Source organism: Platalea leucorodia (genome assembly GCF_965183815.1).
Source record: "Platalea leucorodia genome assembly, chromosome: 3".
Lineage (NCBI taxonomy): Eukaryota > Metazoa > Chordata > Aves > Pelecaniformes > Threskiornithidae > Platalea > Platalea leucorodia.
In genome coordinates this window covers 96,203,557-96,228,019 of record NC_138825.1, presented here as the reverse complement: position 1 = coordinate 96,228,019, position 24,463 = coordinate 96,203,557, and the positions used below count along the sequence as shown (strand labels likewise).

The window sequence follows — 24,463 nt, the reverse complement described above, 5'->3', positions numbered from 1 at the left end:
TATTAGTTATTGATGACAGGAAGGGTGCTTGGACCAAGTTAGACATCCTAGCTTGTATCTGTACAGTATGCAGGTCTGGACTCTGGCATGGACTATTGTCACCCAGGCTTCACCACAGAAAATACTTGTCCCAGGTCAGAATGTGCAAACAAGCAAGAATCCATGTCGTCTGAGCGATAGCAGCATTAAATCCCCACTGCAGAAGTGTAAAGACTAACTTCACAGTATGGAGGCACCTAACAAAGACTTACTGAGTCATTTAATAGACCTACAGAGACTCAGTAGGTGTTTTATTGGTCTGTTGTGTGTTCCCAAAGTCAATTTTAATTTTAATTATTTTTAAAACTTTGGGTAATTAATAATTAATGACAGTTTACCTGCTGTGATTTTTAAATGAACAGAATTATTTTACTTTGGGCTCTAAATATCAGCTGTAGCTTCACGGCTGCAAAAATGTGGCAAAAATGTTACTCAGAATTTCATGTCTCAGGATACCACATGAAGCAAGAAATAACCAAATTTTTGCTTATAGGTTTGAAAGATAGACTATTTCCCGTTGTGCATTTTTACCTTTTGAAGACTATCCTGCACAAAGCAGCTGCCCTTTATGTGAAAAATAGATGTTCCATTGTGTTTTTCTCATGGGACTTTTATTTTTTTAAGTTTTTTCCCCTTAAAATGAAATCAGTAATTCAGATATGAAAGTATGCTCTGTATATATGGGGGGAAAAAAAAGGAAAATCCCTCTTCTTTTCACATATCAAATGCCCCTTGGCCATTGATAATTGATTATTTTATTCCAATCTCAGTCCTTTCTACTCAAGTCTGCTTTCACTAGCTATTTCATCAACTGGTTTTTACTGTCACCTTTTGTTCTTGTTTCAGCAACTTTTTTTTTTTTTGCAGCTGAACCTCTTCCTCTTCAGGATATAGCTGCCTTTTTGTTTGTTTGTTTTTAATTCTGAGACTGATAAAAGCATATTAAGGTTAATGAATGCAAAAATTCTCCATCAGTTTTCAGAGATGAGAATGTCAGAGGTTCAAATTGGGTAAGCTCCCTAGGAACAGAGACATAATAAACAACATGCAGAATAATATAATCTGAGGTTGAAGTCAGTAATGACAAATTCATTGCAGTGCTTTAAAGTGTAATCTTCGTCTTTGCACTAGCCTGGATTTCTTTCCTTTCTCCATCCTATTTCCAGTTATTTGTACTTCACTATTCATTACTAAATTGTGACAGTACCAGTTATTATTGCTACCTTTGTATTAATGTGATTTGAAGCTTTTTCCTGAACCATTGTCATCTCTGAACAGATTGTTCTGGAACCTCATAATACTGAAATACTGAAATCCTGACGGCCATAGCTGCTGCACATTTTGAATGTATCATATTAGACCAGCTCCCTGACTGGCTCATGGTTCCGTGGCCTCTATATACAAACATATAGTAGCATGGGGTATTTTGAATGACATAAAGTAGTAGCAGGTAGTTCTGGGGGGGTCCACTGAAGTAATGTTGTAGCAATGCGGTTTTGTGGAATACGTATTGATATGTTTAGACCTATTAGCCTCAGTTAAAAATGTCATTTAAAAATAAAAGCTTTCTTAATTGTCCTAGAGAATATACTCCATCTCTGTCTAAATATATATGTCTGATGCCATTATTCCTGCTTTTCCTGCCCTAATATTTAATAATTAATATTGCTCAATTTTCAGAAATGTAGAGGTCTAATTAAAATTAGAAACTAGTAAAATTACAATTCAGGAAGGCAGGAATCCGAGAGGGTGAGTTAGATGCCTTAATGCACTTTTGTGTCCTGCTAGTGGTGGGCTGCTGGTAAAACTGTATCGATGTAAAACTAAATTAGCAAACTCAGAAGGGTTTACATGATAAAACTATTGAAGGCTCTCTATCTGCCAGATTACTTCTAGCACCACATAGCTACAGCTTTACCACTGGGGTACTTCTGCTTTCATTGTGTTATGACCCTCAAGTCTGTTCATCACAGTTTGCAATGTGGAATTCAGAGGTTAGCGTTCAGTGGTGCCCTTGCAGAGTCATCTGTTGGCCAAAGTCCTGAAATTTGGGAAGCCCTTTTACATCAGTGTAAGCCTTTTAACTACTATATGGCTGATGGAACAGGAGTGAAAGTGTTAATGCTTGTGTCAGTATAACCCATGAAAACAGCCTTTTCCTAAATGCATGGTACATTACACTTCTGGCCAAGCTGGAAATAGTGAGAATTAAGGCTCTCTTCTCATCCTGTGACATACAAGAAGATCTCTTTGAAGACTAAAATGAAATTAAGACTAAGATGTATAGCTGTGCACAGTGAAATGGTCATAGGTCTCCATTTAAAAAAGAGAAAATTATTGGCTTTGCTTCAAGCAAAGATTTCAGCATTGAAAAATAAGGGCTTACTTTTACTAGTTTTATTTGTCTTTTGCCTTACCATTAACAGCTGCACTGTACCTTTTTTGTTTTAGTATACATACACTGTGAAGGCATATGTCTCACAGTAAAGATCTGTCATTAATTGACTAATTTCACTCGTGTTTATATAGTAATCCCAGTTAAACAAATGATGCACGGAAGGATTTCTCTTTCATTTTACTTTCAGGCTGCTCCTGCTATGGATGATAGGAGACACATCCCATTTGGTCTTGTTGTCCATGCTGGCAGCTTTGTCTATCTAACTTTCTAACAGGCCTCTTTTTCTAGATACCTAATAATTCATTTCAATACATACAGATTTAATTCATTAGAGATGTAATGGATGGACATAAAAATATTTTCAAAGAAGGCATCAGAGCCCTAATAGTTTAAACTAGGAAAGAAAAATTCAGTTCTAGATGTTTTTATTTTCTTTAAAATGAAGATTAGCAAAGTCTCCTTGTTATGACAAAGTCTGTAATTCATCATTTAAAGCATTTTCAAGATAGGCCAATTCAGGTATCCCTCATTCATTGTGACTCAAGTATGACACTCTATACTTCAGCTGGAAGAAATTTTAAGCCTGAAAAATTATTGTACCACCTCAGAATAGGCTAAAGAAATTAAATTGAATTCTGTATCAAAGCCTGTACATTGGTCCAGAACCAGGTCAATGCTAGATCAGCTCTCCACCTCTTTGTGACCTGCGGTCACAGAAAAGGCATGCCCAGTTTTGAAAGGTTGTTGAATCCACTGGCCATATATGCGCTAGTCTTTGGGTCTTTTACTGCAGTGCCAGTAATTGTCAAATACAGTCATTTAAAGTAAGAAGAAAAAACAAAATGTCTTACTGTGTTTTATCAATATAATTTAATGGATAAGATTGCTTTTGTCTGGTTGAGAGGCACACCTGAATAGCCAGCTTTAGGTTTATTTGATTTAGCTTTTTTGTGTCACTGTGGAGTAGTGTGACAGCAGTGTCAGTCCACCCTGACAAGCACATGGGGCTTCAAGAATTCAAGAGATGCAATGAAGGTGTCAGTGGTGCCTCAAAAATGAGTGTGACATGGTTAGTTGTGGCTGTCAAAGAAAAAAATTTAACTTGGTAGTGTTTAGAAGTGATGATGTTTGGTTTGAATTCTCAGGAGTTTGGATGGTGAGAATAGAAAACAGTAATGACAGAACAAATATATAGTACATAATATTTAATTATGACATGTATATATTTGTGACTGCATTATTTACATTTTAACCCAACATGTTCCCTGGAAACATTCAAGGTCAGGCTGGACAGGGCTCTGAACAACCTGATCTAGTTGAAGATGTCCCTGGTCATTGCAGGGGCGGGTGGACTAGATGACCTTTAAAGGTCCCTTCCAGCCCAAACTATCCTATGATTCTATGTTATCTCTGTTGTTAAGAATTTTTTCAGTAGAAATATAACAACTTAGAGAATTCCAATGGGAAGAAGTTACATCATACTGATGCAATTTTGTTGCTTGTGGATGGTCATGTTATGTGGCAGGCTCTCTGACTCCTTCCAAAGAAAATCGTTAAGATGTAATAGACCACCAAGAGCCCTGAGTATTTACATAGCATCATTTTTTTTTTGTCTGTATAACACTTCAGGCAAAGGTCAAGCTAGGTATGAACTGTAAAATCTTTAAGCTGTTCCATTCAGAGAAACATTACTTTCTTCCTTTCTCCACACATGCAAAGAAGAGAAATATTTCATAATAGTGTTAGTCACTATTCATGATGGTAATACCCACAGTATTCCTGGTGCCTTTCAAATTAATGAAAGACTTTTCCTTTCAATAATATAAGAAGGAGGATTATGAAAAGCAAAATAATTAAAAGAAAAATACATGCAATTTAATCTGAAATATAAGTAAGAAATTGTCTCAGATTCTGTCTTGTAGTTCCTGCATAGTACTATGCCTCAGAATTAAAACCATTTCAATCTTTCAGATGCATTTCTGTATCTTGATGTGTTTAGATTTCTGTAAGTGTGATCATTATTCAGCTTTGTAATGGCTGGTATTGGCATAATTACAACATAATAATAATTTTTTTCATCTAAATTACTGATACTCTTAAACTTAATTTCATGCAAATACATGGTTTTGTTAGGAATAAATTACAAGCATGAGTAGGTAGATCTCATTGGTAGGTAATCATCTCATTGCTAATGATTATAACTTTGTATATTGAAGGACATGGACCTGTTGGAGTGGGTCCAGAGGAGGGCCACAAAAATGATCAGAGGGCTGGAACACCTCTCCTATGAGGAAAGGCTGAAAGAGCTGCGGTTGTTCAGCGTGGAGAAGAGAAGGCTGTGGGGAGACCTTATTGCAGCCTTTCAATACTTAAAGAGGGCCTACAAGAAAGATGGGGATAGTCTTTTTAGCAAGGCCTGCTGCAACAGGACAATGAGTAATGGTTTTAAACTAAAGGAGGGTAGATTTAGACTAAATACAAGGAAAAAATTTTTCATGATGAGGGTGGCAAAACACTGGAACAGGTTGCCCAAAGAGGTGGTAGGTGCCCCATCCTTGGAAACATTCAAGGACAGGCTAGATGGGACTCTGAGCAACCTGATCTAGTTGTAGATGTCCCTGCCATTGCAGGGGGGTTGGACTAGATGACCTTTAAAGGTGCCTTCCATCCCAAAGCATTCTATGGTTCTATGACTCTATGATTCTATATTGTACTGGGTCTGGCTGGGATGGAGTTAATTTTCTTCTTAGCAGCCCATATGTTGCTGTACGTTGGATTTATGACTAAAACAGAATTGGTAACACACCAGTGTTTTGGCTATGGCTGAGCAGTGCTTGCACAGCATCAAAGCTTTCTTTTCCCACTCTCTTCCCCAGCAAGTATGCTGGGTGTGCTCAAGAAGTTGGGAGGGGACACAGCCAGGACAGCCAACACGAACTGACCAGTGGGATATTCCATCTCTCGCTCAGCAATATAAACTGAAGGAAGGGGGTTTTGGGCAGGTAGCCATTGCTCAGAGAGTAGCTGGGTATCAGTCTACTTGTGAGAGGTGGTGAGTGATTGCCTTTACATTGCTTACTTTACTTTCTTTTGGTTTTTCTTCCTTTTTTACTTCACCTATTAGACTGTTTATCTTGCCTGATGAGTCCTCTCACTTTTGCTCATCTGATTCTCTTCTCTGCCCTGCTGCAGTGTCAGGGAATGAGCAAGCAGCTGTGTGCTTGATTTCAGGTTGTATGTTATATCCATTTTTATGTAAGCGTGGAAAATACAGAAATCTACCAAAGATATAAACAGATTTCTAAGGTTTTAAAAAAAAAATCAAAAAAACCCCCACCCAACAAAAGCCAGCAAGCCCCCTCCTCAGATAGCACTGGAAACTAAAAGGACTAAATTTGTAGCAATTAATCATAGAATCATAGAATCATTTAGGTTGGAAAAGACCCTTAAGATCATCAAGTCCAACCATTAACCTAGCACTGCCAAGTCCACCACTACACCATGTCCCTAAGCGCCACATCTACCTGTCTTTTAAAAACCTCCAGGGATGGAGACTCAACCACTTCCCTGGGCAGCCTCTTCCAGTGCCTGACCACCCTTTCAGTGAAGAAATTTTTCCTAATATCCAATCTAAACCTCTACTGGCAAAACTTGAGGCCATTTCCTCTTGTCCTATCACTTGTTACTCAGCAGAAGAGACTGACCCCCACCTTGCTACAACCTCCTTTCAGGTAGTTGTAGAGAGCAATAAGGTCTCCCCTCAGCCTCCTTTTCTCCAGACTAAACAACCCCAGCTCCCTCAGCCATTCCTCATAAGACTTCGTCTCTAGACCCTTCACCAGCCTCATTGCCATTCTTTGGACCCACTCCAGAACCTCAATGTCCTTCTTGTAGTGAGGGGCCCAAAACTGAATACAGTACTCAAGGTGCAGCCTCACAGTGGCTAGTACAGGGGGACGATCACTTCCCTAGTCCTGCTGGCCACACTGTTTCTGATCCAAGCCAGGATTCCATTGGCCTTCTTGGCCGCCTGGTCACGCTGCCGTCTCATATTCAGAGAATAGCAGCTGCTTATTATCAAAATTTTCCCAAAATGATGATGAATGGTTTTGGACATATTTAAGTAGGCTTTCTAGAGCAGGGCTACTTTTAAGTATTTAAAGGAACGTACAAAAGAAAACAAGTGAAAGAATTTGTCTGTTAGATAGTATTCAAGTATACAGAATGAGATTAATCTCTTCAGTTTGAAGATCTGACTTGATCTTCTGCACCCTTTTTATTGTCAATGGCTTACAGAAGACAAAGTTTATAGAATCATAGAACAGACCAGGTTGGAAGGGACCTTGAAAGATTGTGTGGTCCAGCCTTTAATTCTAAAGTGCAGTTCTTCCAAAACAGGCATGTAAAGTAGTTAAGATGAATTGCGATTTAGAACAGCCTATTTCTCTTCCTTGATTGTAAAGGAAGCCTTGGTTAGGAAGTTGAGATGCAGATATCTACAGTGTAGCCATTTAAATTTAGATGATATGAATCCTATCCTTAGTGATACAGGGCAAGGACCAAGGGATGCTGAGCCTTACTCATGTAGTTTGATGGTGAATGAAATATTCAGATTTATATAAAGCCTATGTGGAGTCATTGTTCTTTGAATGTTCTTTTGATATCTACAAAGAATAATTTCTTCTTCTACATGTTCCCACTTTCCTGTTTTCTGAAATGTGTTTTCCTTTTTTCCTTTTTTTTTTTTTTTTTTCTTTCTTCCTTTTAGACTCCTGAATTTTGTTTCAGCTAGGATCTACTATATTCTCTCAATGTAATATTCAGGGCCACAGAAGAGAATAACTTTGGTTTTAGTCTTGTAAAGTGCTCAGTACATTGTTAGTATTTAATAATACACATTATTAATAAAAAGACATAATTCTTCTCATTCAAGAATGCAGAAATATAACTATTAAAGCAGAACTAACAAGCCAAGTGACATTATAATAAAAGAAAAACAGGTTGCTATCTCAGAGCTCTTCAGGTGTGACTTAATCTGATGTGTCAGAGCTACATTATTGATGGTTCCCATCAGTTGCACCAATAGATAGAGATTTAAAGGATGGTGTTACAGATAATACTTTCCAGTAGGAAGTTTAAAGAAGAAAGCAAATTTAGTGGAAACAAAATAAGTATCTTAAAATAAAGAACAGTCTACAGACATTGAAAATAATATTTGAACCATCTCAAAAAACTTTTCTGTGAAAGCAATTAAATAGAAAAATAAATGTTCAATATGAAAGATAAGGGAATAAGGAAAATTTTGTAAACCAGTCCAAAGATAATCAAGATACTACAAAAGAAGCTAATTAATCTGGAGCATAAATTCAGATGTTTACTATTGAAAATGCTTAAATAGTAGGGGAAGAAATCCATCTGAGCCTCTGATGTTAAAAGTCCATTGGTTCATTGGATTTTTCCTCAAATTAAGTTATGAGATTGACTTATAGAAGCAGCTTTGGAGCAATAGCTACTCAGGTTTTTTAGCTTAACTGCAAATACACAAAGCTAAAGAATACATATTTCTATGTGATTGCATTAAGGTACTAATACTTTGATAAATCCACATCAATAATGATAATATTTTAATATATTTGATTGCTTATATAAGTATTTTTAAATCCCCCTCAAATTTAAAAGAAGTTGATATCTAAAGATAGAAGAGAAATATTTAAATTATAATAATTTCAATAATTTTGTTCCATGACTTTTTTTTTCATTTTAAATAGAACAATTCATAGCCTTTTAAGAAAACTAAAAGACTAAAAATGTAAACAGTGGGATGGTTGTTAAGATTTCTTCATTGGAAGGTGATTTATTGTTTTTATTTTAATGTTATCTTTTGATCTGAAATTTCTGCTTGATACTAATTTCAGCCTAAATGGATGCTAAGTGTCCAGTGGAAGAAACAAAGCTGCCATTGTGCCACAGTGCTTTTCAACTCAACTGTGGTGTGATGACAGACACCAAACAGATCATGGCCGTGCAAAATTATCCTGAAACACAGGCTGGTTGAGTTACAATTTTTCATTAAACTTCTATGGCTATCCGAGGCTCTTTTGATATTTTTTATACCATGATGGATGGAGGCTGATGCCTTTTCTTTTGTATTGTGTATATATTACATATATATGAATCAGCACTTTGTGCACTTTGTGGAACTTAAAGATAACTACTGAAGCATTCGATAGTTTATCTGGGCTTTTGCTGTATCTTAAGACGAAAGTTACCAAGGTCATGGTAATAGATGCAGGGCATGCTATACTAGCCATGCATCATGCTTCCTACTTGTTCATCTTTATAGCACTTGTTGGAGCTCTTGTTTTATGAACTGTGAGGGAAAGTTCCTTTGTAGGGCTGTATCCATACCATCAAGTGGGGGAGGAGCCATTCACTGGGCCCAAGGCTCACTGGTATGGCACTCCTCATGTTCATATAGGTAAGTCTCTTACTCTGCAAAACATGGTGGATGCATCAACACTACACAGTGAGAATGTCTCCTGACCCAAGAAGGCCATTCTTAGGGTTGAACCAAAACAATACCGGGGTTGGTGCTGTCGGTATGACAGTATGGTTAATCATGGGAATGTGCTTTTTTAGTTGGTACAGTTTCTGTTAGTTTACTACTGTAAATACTTTCTAGGAGTCCCAAGTAGCCTCAGTGCTTTACATAGCAGCGGTCACTCCTTTGCTGTCTTGTGGCACCTTTCTTTATTATGATTAGCCTCTTTCCAGTCAAAGTAAAGAGAAGTCATTGCTACTGACAGTATTAAACCCAAGAAGTATCAAGCTCAAAGCACAGATTTTCTTTCTCCTACTGAATTAGACAGTAGGGCTCAAGACTTACTTTTGTTGCCATGGTCTTGGATTGAATAAAGGAAGTAATGAATATGAATTCATGTCAACATAAGCTAGATAATGTCAACTAGATAAGTTCCTTCTTTAAATCACATGGAAAAAAACAGCTCTTAACATGCATCATTAACCGGATTCCTAATTGAGGGTTGACTGTATATTATGTTTTTAATTGGTTCAGATACAAAATGGCTTGTTTACATAGTTGCCTTTAATATTATTATTTTCTTACACCATTAAATTCAGATTTTTCTCTAAAAAAAAAAGTTTATATTTTCCCTATTATACATAATGAAAATTAAGCCTTCTTGCAATGATAGGCTAAATTCTGTTTCTGTTGTTACACTTACCAAAATACTTTTTCTAAATTTTATCCCACTTGTGAGATTGATCATGAACTCAGCTATTCACTGTCATATGGGTATTAAATTAGGTCCCCAATAAATAGTCTCACATAGTCTTTAATGCTTTATTGGTACATGCTGACCATCAGGTACAGAAAATAATGGCATTAATATAATTTTTAATGATTACAAGTAATGATGCATGTATGGATTTTTCTCCCTCAAAAAAGGGGCATTACTTATGAATGAAGGTCAACAGTCACTCCCCTTACTAATCTCCTTCTCTGTGACCTGAAATCTAAACCCATTCCCCTGTTCTTTTGACTTTCTAATCAACTAATGATATGGTATTACTCTCTAATCCTTTCTATTATCCTTATCTCCAGTCTTCCATCAGGTTCCCTTTGGGCTGCATATAAGCTTTTTTTCATTGCCCATAACACAGAAGATAGAACTTTTGTTTTGGTATTTTTTAACAAAAAATCTGTGATATGAATATATGATCTTGAATTACAGTCCCACCCTTCAGCTGTATTGCCATTAGGTGGCATGCAGTCTACCTAAATCCTGCTGACAATTTCAAAATCCAAGATAGCAGCCTATCTGCCCAGTTTTCAGGGTTGTGAATTGCATGTATACCTAGAATTGATTGATACATCTCTACTCTGAGGAAATACTTCTCCCAGGTCTGCTTTTTTGTTTTGTATTTAATATTGTGAAATATATAACCTTTTGGAGAATAGCGGATCTGAACACAGCTGCTCCCTTGGTGATTACTCTTACCACTAGATTAAGATGCAGGCCAGCTCGTGGCATACTGTGTCTGGACCTATGATTCTTGTATTCTCACTTGCACATTGCTTTAGTTTCAAGAAGAAAGAAGGAGGGAGTGAGCTCTAACGAATGAGTCCCATGGGCTTGTGTTTAGGTACTTAAGAAAAATGGAAGATGCCTGTTTAATCTACAATTATAGGAGAGACCCCAGGGCATCCAGTGCCATAGGTCTGGCTAGAATCAGACAGAATAGATTTCAAGAGGCTGGAAGACCTCCTATTGACTATCTGAACTCATGCTTGAGTAAGCTGGCCCCTCATTTTAGTGGGCTGGCCTTATCTCTGGAGATACCCAAATAGTACTTGAATCTTAAATCTACAGTCATAAATTTTCTGGACTTCTCCTCTGACTGCCTAGGGAATTTAGACTACTGGATTAGACAAATGGAATACCCCCTTCTATATCCCTAAGTAAAATCATTTAAGATATAGCTGAAGTGTCAGCCACATTAGATATCAGCTAGTTTCTTCAGGGAAAGCTTTAAAAGAAGAATGCAAGATTTGATTCATAAGGTTGACATTGCTATTCTAAAACAGGCAAATTTTTGGATTCCAAAAATAATAAAATGAATACTGTTTGGTGTGAAAGTAATAAATAATTCAGTTTCTTCTAAATTAAAAATGCTAACAAAGACAGTTCTTGCCTGAGTGAGCATTAGTTCAAGAAATAATTTTAAAGGGAATGCCTAGGTGACAATTCCATTCATCCCATATTGCTTCACCTTTAAATTACCCTGAAATTCAGCAATTAAGGAAAGTTTTAATAGCTGCAGCAGTCTACACTACAGTACTGTCTGGTACCTTTGTAGAAAAAGCTAAGTTAATGAGAGCTCATGACATAGAAATCACTTGCTTTGAGCTACTCTTTCTTTTTCCTTCCTTTGAAGAATCATACTGACAATTTGACTCAATAGGTCAACTTGATGTGGAACTAGCTTTTCACTAAAGATCTGAAAATCCCATAAATATGGGGATGGATTGGACCTCAAACTACGATTGCCTGTAATTCTTAAAATATACTTGGTCATACAGCTGAACAGGAGGAAAATCAGTACAAGTTATGGTGTAATGGCAATGGTTTATAAATAGTTTATACAAACATATTTTTTAAAAGGAAAGAAAGCTTTTTAGGCTGATATGAATGTATCTCAGTAAGTGGAGCCTACTGGCTAAAAAAAATGAATCAAAGCAGTGAATCACATAGAGCATTCATTTTCTCTGTCTCAGGCTCTTGGTCTTTCTGAGAATCCTACAGGTAATAACTTTAAACAAAACAAGAGGTACAAATTCAAGACATCATCTGAGAATTATTTGAAATACATATAAAGCAACTCATAGGCTTGAACATTAAGTCCATGTGCCATGTTTTTGCATTATTACAGGGCAAAACAAAAATGTTTGCATTTTACAGACCCATTTCCATTCTTTGCAGAATAAAAAAGCTGTATTCAACATGCAGACTTGTCCTGTGATTTACTACATATGGATCAGATTCCAGTGGCCATTAATTACTGGGACCAGTAATTTATTCCAGTGGCCATTAATTACCTCATTCCACAAATAGTCAGAGCCTTTTCTCAGATGACAAGATTTCAAGTGAATTAAAATGTTAAATATCTAGGTAACCAAATAACTATTTGTAAGTTTCACCAGCAATGATATATTGTGTAGTATTTTTCCAGTAAAAAGATGTTTCTATGGGTAATGAGTACTGTACTTAAATTTTAGTTTGTTTATTTGGTGGGGGTGGAGAGAAGGAAAACTGCCTCTCTGTATAGGAAATCTTTATAGTAATATAGGAAAGTTATTCTCAGCTGTCTGTATTAAAAATGCAGATTGTTGTGTATATCTTTTGCCAAGAAGTTGAACATGCTAAATAATAAGAAGGCAAGGCCCTTCCTTTCTCTGATTCTTTCAGACTAGGTTTTTTGGGTTTGTGGGGGTTTTGTTTTGGTTTGGTTTTTTAAATGCATTTCTATTGATTCATTTTTGATGGTTTCTATACCAGTCCCTCTCTTCCTTCTTCTCTCTCTCCTTTTTAATAATGTTGGTGGCATACACTTTTATCTCAAAATAAGCTGAAGCTATTTTATTTTAAGGAAATTTTCAAGAGCTAAGTGTCTTTATAAGCTTTCAATCCCTGAACTATTCAGCTTTGGTAACATATACACATGCTATTTTCTTCAAGGCACATATTTTGCTTTTGCACTTCCAGTATTTCTTTATTTTTTATCTGTCTGAAATAAACAAAACTAAACCCAAAACCAAACAAACCCCACAAAACAGCACCCCACAGTTCTAAACTTCTGCATCCAGATTTGTTTCGAATCTATGATTTCAGTCCATCTTACCCAAAACCTTTTGAAAAGGAAACATGAATAAACACGAATTGTGATCTTCCTTAAACATTTCAGACATGTAAGTTTAGGACCCTACTGGCAAAATTGGCAAAAGACTGAGCAGTGTACACAGTGGGACTGTGCACAGAAGCTTTTGCAACCGTCCTATTCCGTTCATCACTTTTGGAAACAGATCACTGGAATATTCAGCAGTGTACAATCTGTCTTCAATCTGTTAAATATTAGGGTTATGATGGTACTGCGAAGACTGACTAGCTGCAAACAGGGAAGTAGATTAACTATCATTTCTTGAATGGGAGTATGCACCTAGCTATTCTTCAGCTGGGATCAACAACAGTATTTATGGATCGTGGATATGCTATGACCTTTCTTATAAATCAGTAACCTTTCTTATGTGTGGTTCAAAAATTATGCGTGTATGATTGTGACAGAGCAAAGCAAAAAGGGGCATGCCACCATTGAGTAATTCAGCTTCACCAAAGGAAGCAAATCTGGCCATATCACAATATCTGGCCATATGCAGCTGTACTCAGCACAGGATTGCATGGATCAAGATGAGAAAAATACCAACTGGGGAAAGTCAAGATATCACATACTAGAGAAAAAAAAAAGATATTTAGCAAAAGGTAAAATCACATCCTCAGACAATCTGAAGAATAGAGTCTGTGTTGCTGATTTTAGCATTGAATCACTAACCTTAACCTAAATAATCTCATGGGGACTCATGTCAAGAACTCATTTGAAAAACATTCAAGCCATTAAATAGTTCATGTCATTCTGAACCTGTTGAGAGAAGAATCTGCAAACAACAGTAATCACCTCAATGAGAGAAAAATTCCCTGAAGACACTGAGAACTCAAGAGACAAAGACATTTAGGGTGGAGAGCAAGGCTGAAGCTGAGACTCCACTAACAGAAGCAGATACTGAAGGAACTGCTATACCATCTTGGAGATCACTGATGTCATCAAGCTATTATCTCTTTATTCTTTCCCCTTGAACATGCATGTTACCTGCCAACTAGCTATTTGTTCTGATTGAAAAGCTTGTTACCCCAAACCAACTCCTCCTTTCACAGTCTACTTTTCCTTCTTTCCTTTCTCATTCCTTTTATCTCCTCTTTGCAGTCGTTCAGAAACTCATGGAATTATTTAGGGTAAAAGGCACCTGTGAAGGACATCTATTACACACACACCCCACTCAAAGCAAGGCTAAGATCAAAGTTAGATCAATAAGCTCTAATACAACTTTTAATTTATTCTGTCCTTGAAAACAAGTTTTGATAGAGAGTCCACACCTACTGACTGTAGCAATACCCTCAGACTTCCTGTCTTGTAGGAAATTGTCTCATTATATAAAAAATGAATGATTATTCATGTGGCAATGTCCTACTTTTGTTTCTTTTGCTTCTTATCTTTTCATGTAACAGGGAAGAGACAATTTTCTCAAATTTGTCAGTGATAAATATATTCAATAGAAGACAGTTTGAATGGTCTAAATGCTAAAGATTTTGTCATATTTCTGAAAGCTTGTAAAATCTAAAAAGATCAATATTTGCTGAAAGACTTGCCAAAAGCTGAAATGACAATTTGAGCACTTGAGGTTTTTGCTGCCATTTTGTAAAAATTGCAGATTTCAGTTTTACATTTTTAGTGGTGCTCTTGTACCCACATTTATGAATAACTATAATGCTGGATTAGTCTTTTAAAATGAACACGTGATGTCGTTTGAAAGAATGTCTATTTGGCCATTTCAGCTGTGATAGTCAAGGAAAAAAGTAGCACCACAGAAGTAACATATTTCACTGTAATGTAATCATTGCAAGAAGTTAACATAGTCCTTTGTAGAAGCTTCTGTGTGCTTTACAGAAATAGCATGTTTAAGAATGAGAAAAATTTCTGTTAAGAGTTATTTGAAATGTAATAAAGCATATACATCTAAGGGTCATGAGTAAACATAATGGTATAACATTGAACTGAATGGTGGATCAACTTGGTTTGTCTCAACAGAAGGATATGGTTGCAGATGCAAAGTTAGTAGGTGTACACACCATTTATAATGGCTGAAACCCGAGATGTTCATCCACAGATCAAGCTAGCGGTCAGTTCCAGGAGGAATTCCCTGAAAGTACTCAGCAACAGGAATGAGGGATAGCCATCTACCTGCGTAGCTGCAGAAAAGCGTTTTTGCAATTCCCGTTCTTCCTGCCAAAAAAATATCTGTATGCTCTTCAGTCAGAATTGCATTTTTATGTATTTAAAGCTAGCCCTGGTGTTTATGTTCCTGTTGCAGAAAATAAATAATGTCTTTGGAGAGGTTCATATTTTGCCTCACATATTGCTGCTGTGATAGGCAGTATTATCTGTCCCTGCCAGCACAGAACTGAGATGAGAGGAAAGACTTAGCAACAGTGAGTTTGAAAAGGTTCATTGGCTTCCACCTTTATTCTACGTCTATCTCCTCTCTCATTAACAGAAGACATAAGTGTTCTGAGGCAGGAAATCGAGTATTTTAAGAAAATACAGGAAGAAGTATTAATGACTGGAGTTAAAATATTTTTTATGTCAGCAGTGGTTTCTTCACCCCTGTCAGTGGGAGACAAAAGAGAGGGAGAGAGAGAGCAGTAACAATCTCCTGCTTAACAGAAGAAAGAGCACGTAAGCCCTTCTGACAGTCCAGGTGCTACATTCATCTTCAGAACCATATGAGGAAAAAGTGGTATTTGTCTCAAACTAGGAAGTAGATATGGCTAGTTTAACCATCTGGAAAACTGAGGGGTTGATGAAAGCAGCTAAGTGAATGAATAATTCTATCCAATAGCTGCTGTCTAGTGCATTGACTTGCTTGTTACACCCTGATCACCTGATGCTGGATTTAGGGAAAAGGAGTACTTTCCAATAGCTGCTGCTTTTCTTTGTCATGAAGAGGGTACTCCCTTTCCCCTGAATCATGACACAAAGTGAGAGCAAGAGAGCCTCATGCTGGCTGAGGTCAGTTGTGGATGGGTCATGGGCTGATGTCAGCCTCTAATGGAGAGGACTGATGACTCGCACTGCACAAGTTATTGCTTGCTACCCTCTAGATGAATTAAGTTAATAAGGTTGTGAACCCAGCTAAACCACATCTGTATATGGTGTTTCTACTTCGTGTGTCAGGCTCAGTGATTAAGTTGCCTCTAGCATTTCATGGATTTGGATAGCCTTTCATTTTCAGCTGTTCTGTTTCCCATCAGCTGCCACACAGTGATAGGTCTCAAAATGCAACATGCAATGTGCAATGTAATTAATGAATGCATGATAACCCTGTATTTATTACTGTGATTTGTAAGTAAAAGATTAATGAGTGAAATTCAGTGGTGATGCAGAGACTACTGTGCCAGGCCTTTGTCCCACTAAGATCTACATCATCTGCAGTTTCATGTTCATCCTGATCTGCAGAGAAGAATCTATGCTTTTGGTCTGGAAACTCAGCTGTTAAAATGCTCAGCTATCTGTTTTTGCCTAGCATAGTGACTATTCCCCATTATGAGTGAAGAGCATTACATATTTATAATCTTTCTCTGTTTGAAAATATGTAAAAACACTATGGAAAGGATTTCAGAGTTCAGAACAATATTGTTTAAATAAATTTGAGTTATATTTCATCTTGGATTTCTGCATTTAAAATGTTTTAATAATGTGTATTCGTACATGTATAAATTTTCACTCTCTGGGACACTACAATTTCTGTATTGCTCCTGTTTGTTGACAAAAAGAAATGAACCAAATACAATTTGTGTTATTGTAAGGAAATGTCTGCTTGCACTTAGAAAACCATCCAACACATGCAATTGCAGCTTACCACTTGAACATAGATGTTGGCTCAACTATAGCTCTTCAGATGTTTTCCCGTTCTGAAAAAGCATACATCCAACACCAAGAATGCCTGTGTACTTGGTAGAGCAATATCAGAGAAGACAAGTGTGTGAGAAACTGAGCCCTCCACTGCAGACCTCCTACACCCACCCCAGAGAGCCACGCCTCCTCACCTATCGCAGGAGGAGATGCATAAGGGACCGACAAATAGCTCCTGCAGTATATGCTGAATGCAAAATCATAGGGCTTCGGTAAATCAACAAAGAAATCAAATCCTGAAGTTGAAGAACCAGCATGAAGAACATCATCTTCGTAGCACCCTCCCAATAGAGCCAACGGATTAGAGGGTTTGTGCTTGTCTGACTTGATCCCGGCACTGAGCACTGCTTCAGCAGCATCCTATGTACTACCAGTGAAAATCTTTCTGTAATTATAACTGAGCTACTGCTGCAGTTCATAATGAGTTGCTGTTCCTTTTGTTTTACTTATCCCGATATACCAGTTCATAGATTTTATTCACATTTATATTTATTTAAAGCACTGCCAAAACAGAAAAAACTTTTGTAACCTGTACTCCTGTAGCTCCCTTGTAAAATAGTTACTTGCAACATGTTTGTTGGTACTATGCACAAAAAATAATTATAGCTCATACATGCATTTCTTAAAGTTCATCCACATAAAAAACTATTCAGGGGAAATAGTATGATTATCATGTCAAAAAAAGGAAATTATATTTTCCATTGCATATAATATCATGATTGTTGCTATTGTTGACTAAAGCATGTATTAGAAAATGCTCTAATTCATCTTTTCTTCCCTTCCTACTCCAGTGTATCAGGCTGACAGGTGGATAGCAATTTGGCCTTTCAAATTTTTGCAGTATCTTAACATATTATAGAAATCTCTTAGAGCTTATATAGTGTATTGTGTCACCAGTTATAAATAGTTCAGGACTCATTACACCATCAAAGTTGAGGGGATAAGCCAAGACACATGTATTAAGTTTCCTTGACTCTTTTATAAAGCTGCTTGTTTAACGTGAAAATCTCAAGGACATGCATCCCCAAGGGTGGTTGTCTTATGCTCCAGTAATGGAGATTAAATTTGTGGTAGTTAGCTAGCTAGCTCTTTTTCTAACAAGGAAACCAAAATTCATTAAAAACTAATTAGGAATGTATAGGAGGTTAATACTCCATGTTAAGCCTTATTAATGTGAGATAAGTAATTCATAAAGTATCAAAGGACTGCAATGGACAGAATTAAGAAGAATTATACCACCAAAAACTACATTAAAGTGACATTAAGGGTCTTGTTTAAGCCTGAAAAAGCCAGGAAATTCAGAGTTAAAGCTAAATCCCTGTCGTTAACTCACTTTTTTATGTTGGGGTAATGCATATGATGGTCCCCCATTAAGAAGACTCAGAGTACATCATTAGGCGTTCTTTTTCTACAACTGAAGCTTCAGTATTAATTAATAGAGAAATGAATCTTAAAGAATATGGATTATTGACCAAATAGTTTCACATTCTTAGGATGCTTAACATGCAAATTATTGGGTAGATCTGAGAAATGTATCTTCAGATCCTGCTATTACAGCTGCTTTCTAAGCCATGGTGACTTTCAGTTTTAGCAGTCAAAAAAGCTGTTAGGCTGTAATACTCATTTTCTGAAGCATAGTCTTTTGAATCTCAACAAATTTCTAAATTAAAGAATTAATTATTGTAATTTGTTTTGAATTTTGTTTTGTTTAATAATAAGCTTCTTTCAGTCTGACTTTACTGAACAATTTAAAGTGAACAATATTTCACAAAATCATTCAATAATGTCTAGAAAATTATTTTCATTGTGGTGCTCCAATCTCTACCCATATCTAGCCCCATTCCAACTTTAGCCCTACAGCTGCACTGAGGGTACGTATGCTAATGCCCCTTTGCAATCACTTCTGCCCCCTTTTAAATCACAGAAGGTGCTGACATAAGTGTCAGACACAGTCCCATCACACTAAAGCACTTAACTAGAAAGTCTTGTACAAGCTTTCTTCAGCAATGTAAGAATTACTGAAATGGCATTTCGGTGAAGGATTAGAAAACGGCATTTGCGGCATCCTATACTTAGTGAAACCTTGCAGAGTGGGAGGAGAGTGAGGAAGAACAGGGGAAAGAAAGTATGTGCATAACGAACCCTTGCATATGTTCATTATCATTCTGGTAGCAAATCCTGAAGAAGAAAAGCAGACAAATCCAAATGTTTTTTTGACCCCAGCAAAAGGATTTTTAGATCATGAGTCAGTCAAAAGAACTGCTTGCTCCTGCACATGGGTAGAAATGCCAGGGAAAGCAGGCCCACCACAGCATATTGCATGAGTAAGATTCAAGGGGTATTCTACCCAAGCACTTGCCTCTATTAAAAATGATGTGCAGGCAATAGATTTTTAATTGAAGTGAATTAGCGTTTGTGGGTTTCACTGCAAAAGTGAATTTTAAAGCTGATTTGACTGATAAGAAAGTAAGAAGATTTGACAACTTAAACACATAAGAAATACTAATACCTTATATTTTTAAGTGCTTTTTATCCCAAAGGAACCCTAAGTGCTTTATAAGCTACATAGATGAATTACTTCATGCATCACTGAAACACCGCTACCTCTCTCAGTAGAAAACAGGAGCAGCTTTATAGTGCACAGCATTATGATGCAGTATAACTAAACAGGCAAAGGAGATGCTGTAGCGACTGTGAATTATTTCAGGTCTCCTCTGTCTACTCAGACAACAACATCTTCGCACCTCTGTTTTTGCTTCCATCTTCTAGACAATAAAGTCCAAGGCATTTTTTTTGATACCAAGAGTGATGGCTGGGCAAATAGATGAGCATGTGCCTTAGGAGAGAAAATTCAAAAGTGTATTTCATTAAGAACCTGAGGGGCAGCTGCCTGCAGGGGTATGCTCTTTTACCAGAAAGCATACATTAAAATGTCTGAACTTGTGTAGATGGGCCAGAGCCTTGGTTATAGACTGTCCTGATCTCCCCTGAAAATTCTTGTAAATCTAAAGGTGCTTGGGAAAGTTCTGAAGCTTTTTTGATAGTATAGAAGGCATGTGAGATGAGATGTACGGAGTTTCTCAGGAGGACTTCTTCTCTACCAATTTTTTTTCTTTGTACTGTGAAGCATTTTAACTTTTTATGTACATTGGTAAATTTTATCCGTAAAATATTTCAGTATTTTGACAATACACTGTGTGAAAGGTAGAAAAATAAGATGTCTTCAGACTTACAAGTAGGGAGATCAAAATCCAGATCATTATGCCTTAAAATTAGCATATTTATAGCCATTATAACATATAAAGGTTCTACATATACTAAAGAAGCAGGATTTCTTTTGCCACTGAATTGAAAAATTTAATTCAGTGGATTTGAAGTGGTCAAATGGATTTCTTTTTCAAAATGATGCAAGAATGTTGACACATCATTACAGAATTTGTCTCCTTTAATTATTACAAGGATAACAACATATAATATTCTTTATTTTATTAGTAATATATACACCAAACACTTTCAGTTTTCTAATGTTGAACTGAATTGTTCTTGCTGTATAATAGGAAGCCAGAAGGGATCCACAGGTTCATTTTGCGTAACTTTTGCAGAGGAAAGGGAACAGTATTTATCTGTTGCTCCTGCACAGAATCTAATAATTAGCTGTTTAACTAGAGTATGCTTTACAGAAAAAAAAAAAAAAAAAAAGAAGCAAACAACAAAACAAAATTAAAACTGCATCACCCTCATTTAAAAATTGCTCATAATACAGAAACTACTTCATCACAGGGTGATAAACTACAATCTCTATTCCAGGTATACACTTCATTTCTAGACAAAATTTGTCTCTCATGACCTTCAAAGAGCACAGAGACCTCTGCTTTATCCTCCTATAGACCATGATCAAGTCATATTTTAGATGGCATTCCTCAACATTTTCATCTGATTTTCTTCTTACAGCTCTGAAGTCATTCTTGTGGCATTTCCCTAAACCCTGTCCAATTTTTCAATATTCTTCTATAGATCAGACCTCAGAACAGCATACAGTGTACCAGATATGGACTCACTAATTATGCACACAGTAGCCTCTTCTCTCTTTTTCCTTATTGCTTTAGCCCTTTCAGCTTCAGTTTCACACAAAGTGATGCATTTTACACAAACAGATATGCACATAATACATATGCACAAACTTCTGCTCACAATAGTCATTTTGCTCATCTTCTGGAAATGCAGTTATTGAAAATGAAGCCAAGGAGCAAATCTTAGTTTTACAAAAAGGGAGATGCTTGATGAACAACCTGCCTAAACCTGTAGGTTTCTCCTGCAGTTCAGAACTTGGCTGAGAGTTTTTCCAGCATATTGAGGAGCTCTTGAGATGATCAAAATCCATTTTCTTTGGCTACATATACAGAGACGTGTCTTGAAGAACGGCTGAAGGATACAGCACTTTAAAAGGCCTCAGAGGATCCACCATCTTAAAAGCTATTAGGCTGGTATTCACGGGATATGGTAGGGGTGTCTGTGGGGTATGTTAAGTCAGACATGGCTACAGAAAACATTCTTCCAAAGAAGACAGCCAAAGATATTTGTCTTCAAGAAGCAACAAATGGTTGAACAGTTCATCATAAGTGTCCACTAAATATCAGAAGATTTATAGAAACAGGTGATCCTAAATTTGCAGCTTTGGGCATAAAAAATTAAATGTTTTAATTTTTATTCTATCCTAAAAGGAATGGTTCATTCACATAAATGTCCTCAGCAGATGATTGTTTAAATTCCATTTTGTTGTGGATATCCACATAAAAAAATAACAACTGTAATTTGTTTATATTGTTTTCATAGACTTTTACTATAAACCGTACAGAAACTCAGCAAAAAGAGAGAACAACCCTCCTGAAGAACTATGGTAAATATGAGCTGCTTTGTTTCCACTGTTTGTGCCATTTACAAGTAGACTCATAACATGTACTGTGTGGCACATACACTGTGCATAGCAGTGCCTAACTACCTGAGAAACACATGAAGCAAAATACACTTAGAATGTGCTTGAAGTCTAAAAGAGAAGGCCAGTTTACAGAAATGTAAAAGTCAGATGCTTAAGGATGCATGTAAGCACTTTTCGCAGACATGTTGGATACAGCATCAAAGTAGAAACTCAGACTGTTCAAGGGCATTTGTCAGTCCCACTGTGGTCTATTTGTATTTTCAAATGCCTCAATAACTTTGAAAAACAATTCCAGAATAAGTAAAGCTATTGTGTTAATAAAATGGAAATTGAGGAGGATTTCTGCTCCAGACTTTACTACATACCTACAAGACACACTCATTCAGTCACTGAAATGAAGGATTTTTAGAGAGAGAATAATATGAGAAGAATATTCCAAATAAAATTTCATCTCTCCCCTGGCTCACAAAAAGCAGACAAATCAACATTTTTCTTGAATTTAAGTAGGATATAGATTTCAAATTAGGTAGAAAAACTCACTGGGTCTTTGAAATCCTTGTGAGGAGAAGAAGATGGGATAAATATACTTCCAGGGAAAAAACTTTGAAGTCTTCCTTTTTACCATAGAAGCCTTGCCCAAAGCCACATTCTCAGGGGAGAAAAAAAAAAAAAAAAAAAAAAAAAGCTGCCACAAGAGCTATTGGCTGGATACAAAGTTTGAAATTAATTTTCTGTCATGACATTCGCACAAAGTATCACGTGGGGGTGAGTGGTTCTTACTGCGAAGGGTGTTGGCAGAGCCTTGACTGTCTCATTTAATTGCCTCTGCATCAAGGGCTTTTGGTAACCCTGTCATCAAGTTGCTTTCTATCTTATATGAAATATATCACCATTCAGTCCAACAACTCAGGTTCCAAGTCTAACCTGATTTCTTTGACGTCTCTATGACTAAAACTCATTTGCTCAAAATTTGAACAACACTGCAGAATTCCTTGAGTGAATATCTCTAGAATTTTTTATTGGGGTCTTTTTTTGATATTCATTTTAAGCCGCAGTGAAGGTATTTCATTGGTAAGCAAGCAGTGATGTGCTTAGGAGTTAGGCATCTGCCTTTTGAATGGAAATCACAGTGCTGACTAAGGAGGATTTAGAGTAGAAATTGCATAAACTCAGCTTGAGGAGTTGATCTGTTAGCCAGAATATTCACAATAAAGTTACCTGACATGAGGTAAGGCAGTCAAAACAGTTCACTTCTGGCAAAAGGGAAACTGTCCTTTTCTACTGGTCTTTTCTCCACTCCTGACGTGCACTTTCCATCTGCTGTGTAGCTCATCAGGGTCCTCTAATAGATGATTTCACTCACTATCCTGGAAGAAAACTAACCCAGCAAGAAAAGAAGGGCTGTTTTCCTTGAATTCAGTGAATTGAAGTAGCTAATGATGGACTTAAGTGAAAACCAAGGCTGGTGTGAGGGAGGAGGTCTGGCAGCATGGCTAGGAGCAGAGAAGGAGGAATAGGAAGATGGGCTGGTGTGCACTGGGAACAGCCAAAGTCAGACAGTGAGACACATTGCTGTCTTTCACAGACTTGGGTTTCCCAGTCAGGGCTGCAGCTACTTGCTTTTGTCAAAACCTGTCCAGCGCTTAGTTACTACATCACTTTTAATTTTCTCTTGAAATACAGCCAAGAAGGAGGATAGAGCAGCTGTGATCTTGATGTAGTTGGGTAAGTCAGCTCTTTCACCAGATACAGGAATACCTACTCGCACAGTCCTGAACAGTTTTAGGGAATAACTAGGCTCTCTAGATAGCAGTACTTCCAGACAGCAATATAGTTGTAACTTCTTATAAAAGACTATGTCAGGTAATGTCAGATACCAAAGGATTTCCGGTTCCTAGGAAGGTTATGCTTTCCCACCCCCACCCCACCCCCTTTTTTAAAAGTAATTTTCCTAAACATTCTGCCTAAATTTCACTTTAGCTGTGTCTGTGATTTGGGTCTTGTCCGTTGCTCTATTTATAAGCCTCCTGAATTGTAGTGTAACAGAATTTAAATCATACTGCAGAGGCCTTTGGAAGGTGAAAAAAACGTTCCTTATTTAGAAAGCATCCACCTAGCCTAGAACATGGGGCCTCGTGACAGCAACTGACTGAGCAGCTCCTGCTCGTTACCTATTAAATAGCTGCTGGAGGATCTAGTCACTGGTAACATGGAAGTCTCCTATATGAGCAAGATTGCCTTTTATTTTGAAATACTCAGTCGGTTGTCTGGATACAGGAACCTACAGTTTTAGGTGTACAAAGCACAGCCTAGCATCTCCCACACTTTTAACCCCTTTCCCCTTAGAGTCTCAGTAAAGATCAGAGCCTTTTGAGTTACACTTTATCATTAAACTGAGCATTTTAAGTATGGTGCAGGGCTTCTAAACTCATAATTGCTTTTGCTTGAGAAAAAAGCAGAAGAGACCACAGAGCATCAGGAAGCTGGAAGGTGCCTCAATGTAGAGCCGAGAGCAGCCCGGGAGGCACTGGGACAGCCCTGGAGGCTCTGCACAGAGCCCCGGAATACTCTAGCTCAGTCATTTCCCTGCAAGATGCTGTAAAAAGAGAATTTTCTCCTTCTACACTGAGAAAAAAAATAGAGTTACCTCTTATCTTGGTCGACACTTGCTGTATTAGATCCCTCAACTTGAGCCATAAGGGCAAATTGCTGTTCTTTTATAATGATCCAATCTTCTTCAGTGCGACTCCCTGATCAGCTTTCATCAA

The 24,463-nt window shown here is 37.1% G+C and overlaps 1 protein-coding gene across 1 annotated transcript in view; it reads left to right on the top strand.

Annotated features, from left to right (window-relative positions):
• The window catches only part of ADGRB3 (adhesion G protein-coupled receptor B3), a gene marked incomplete at both ends in the record, with an annotated part of 462,480 nt that overhangs the window by 70,105 nt on the left and 367,912 nt on the right, over window positions 1-24,463 (top strand). The gene's annotated exons all lie outside the window — the stretch shown is intronic.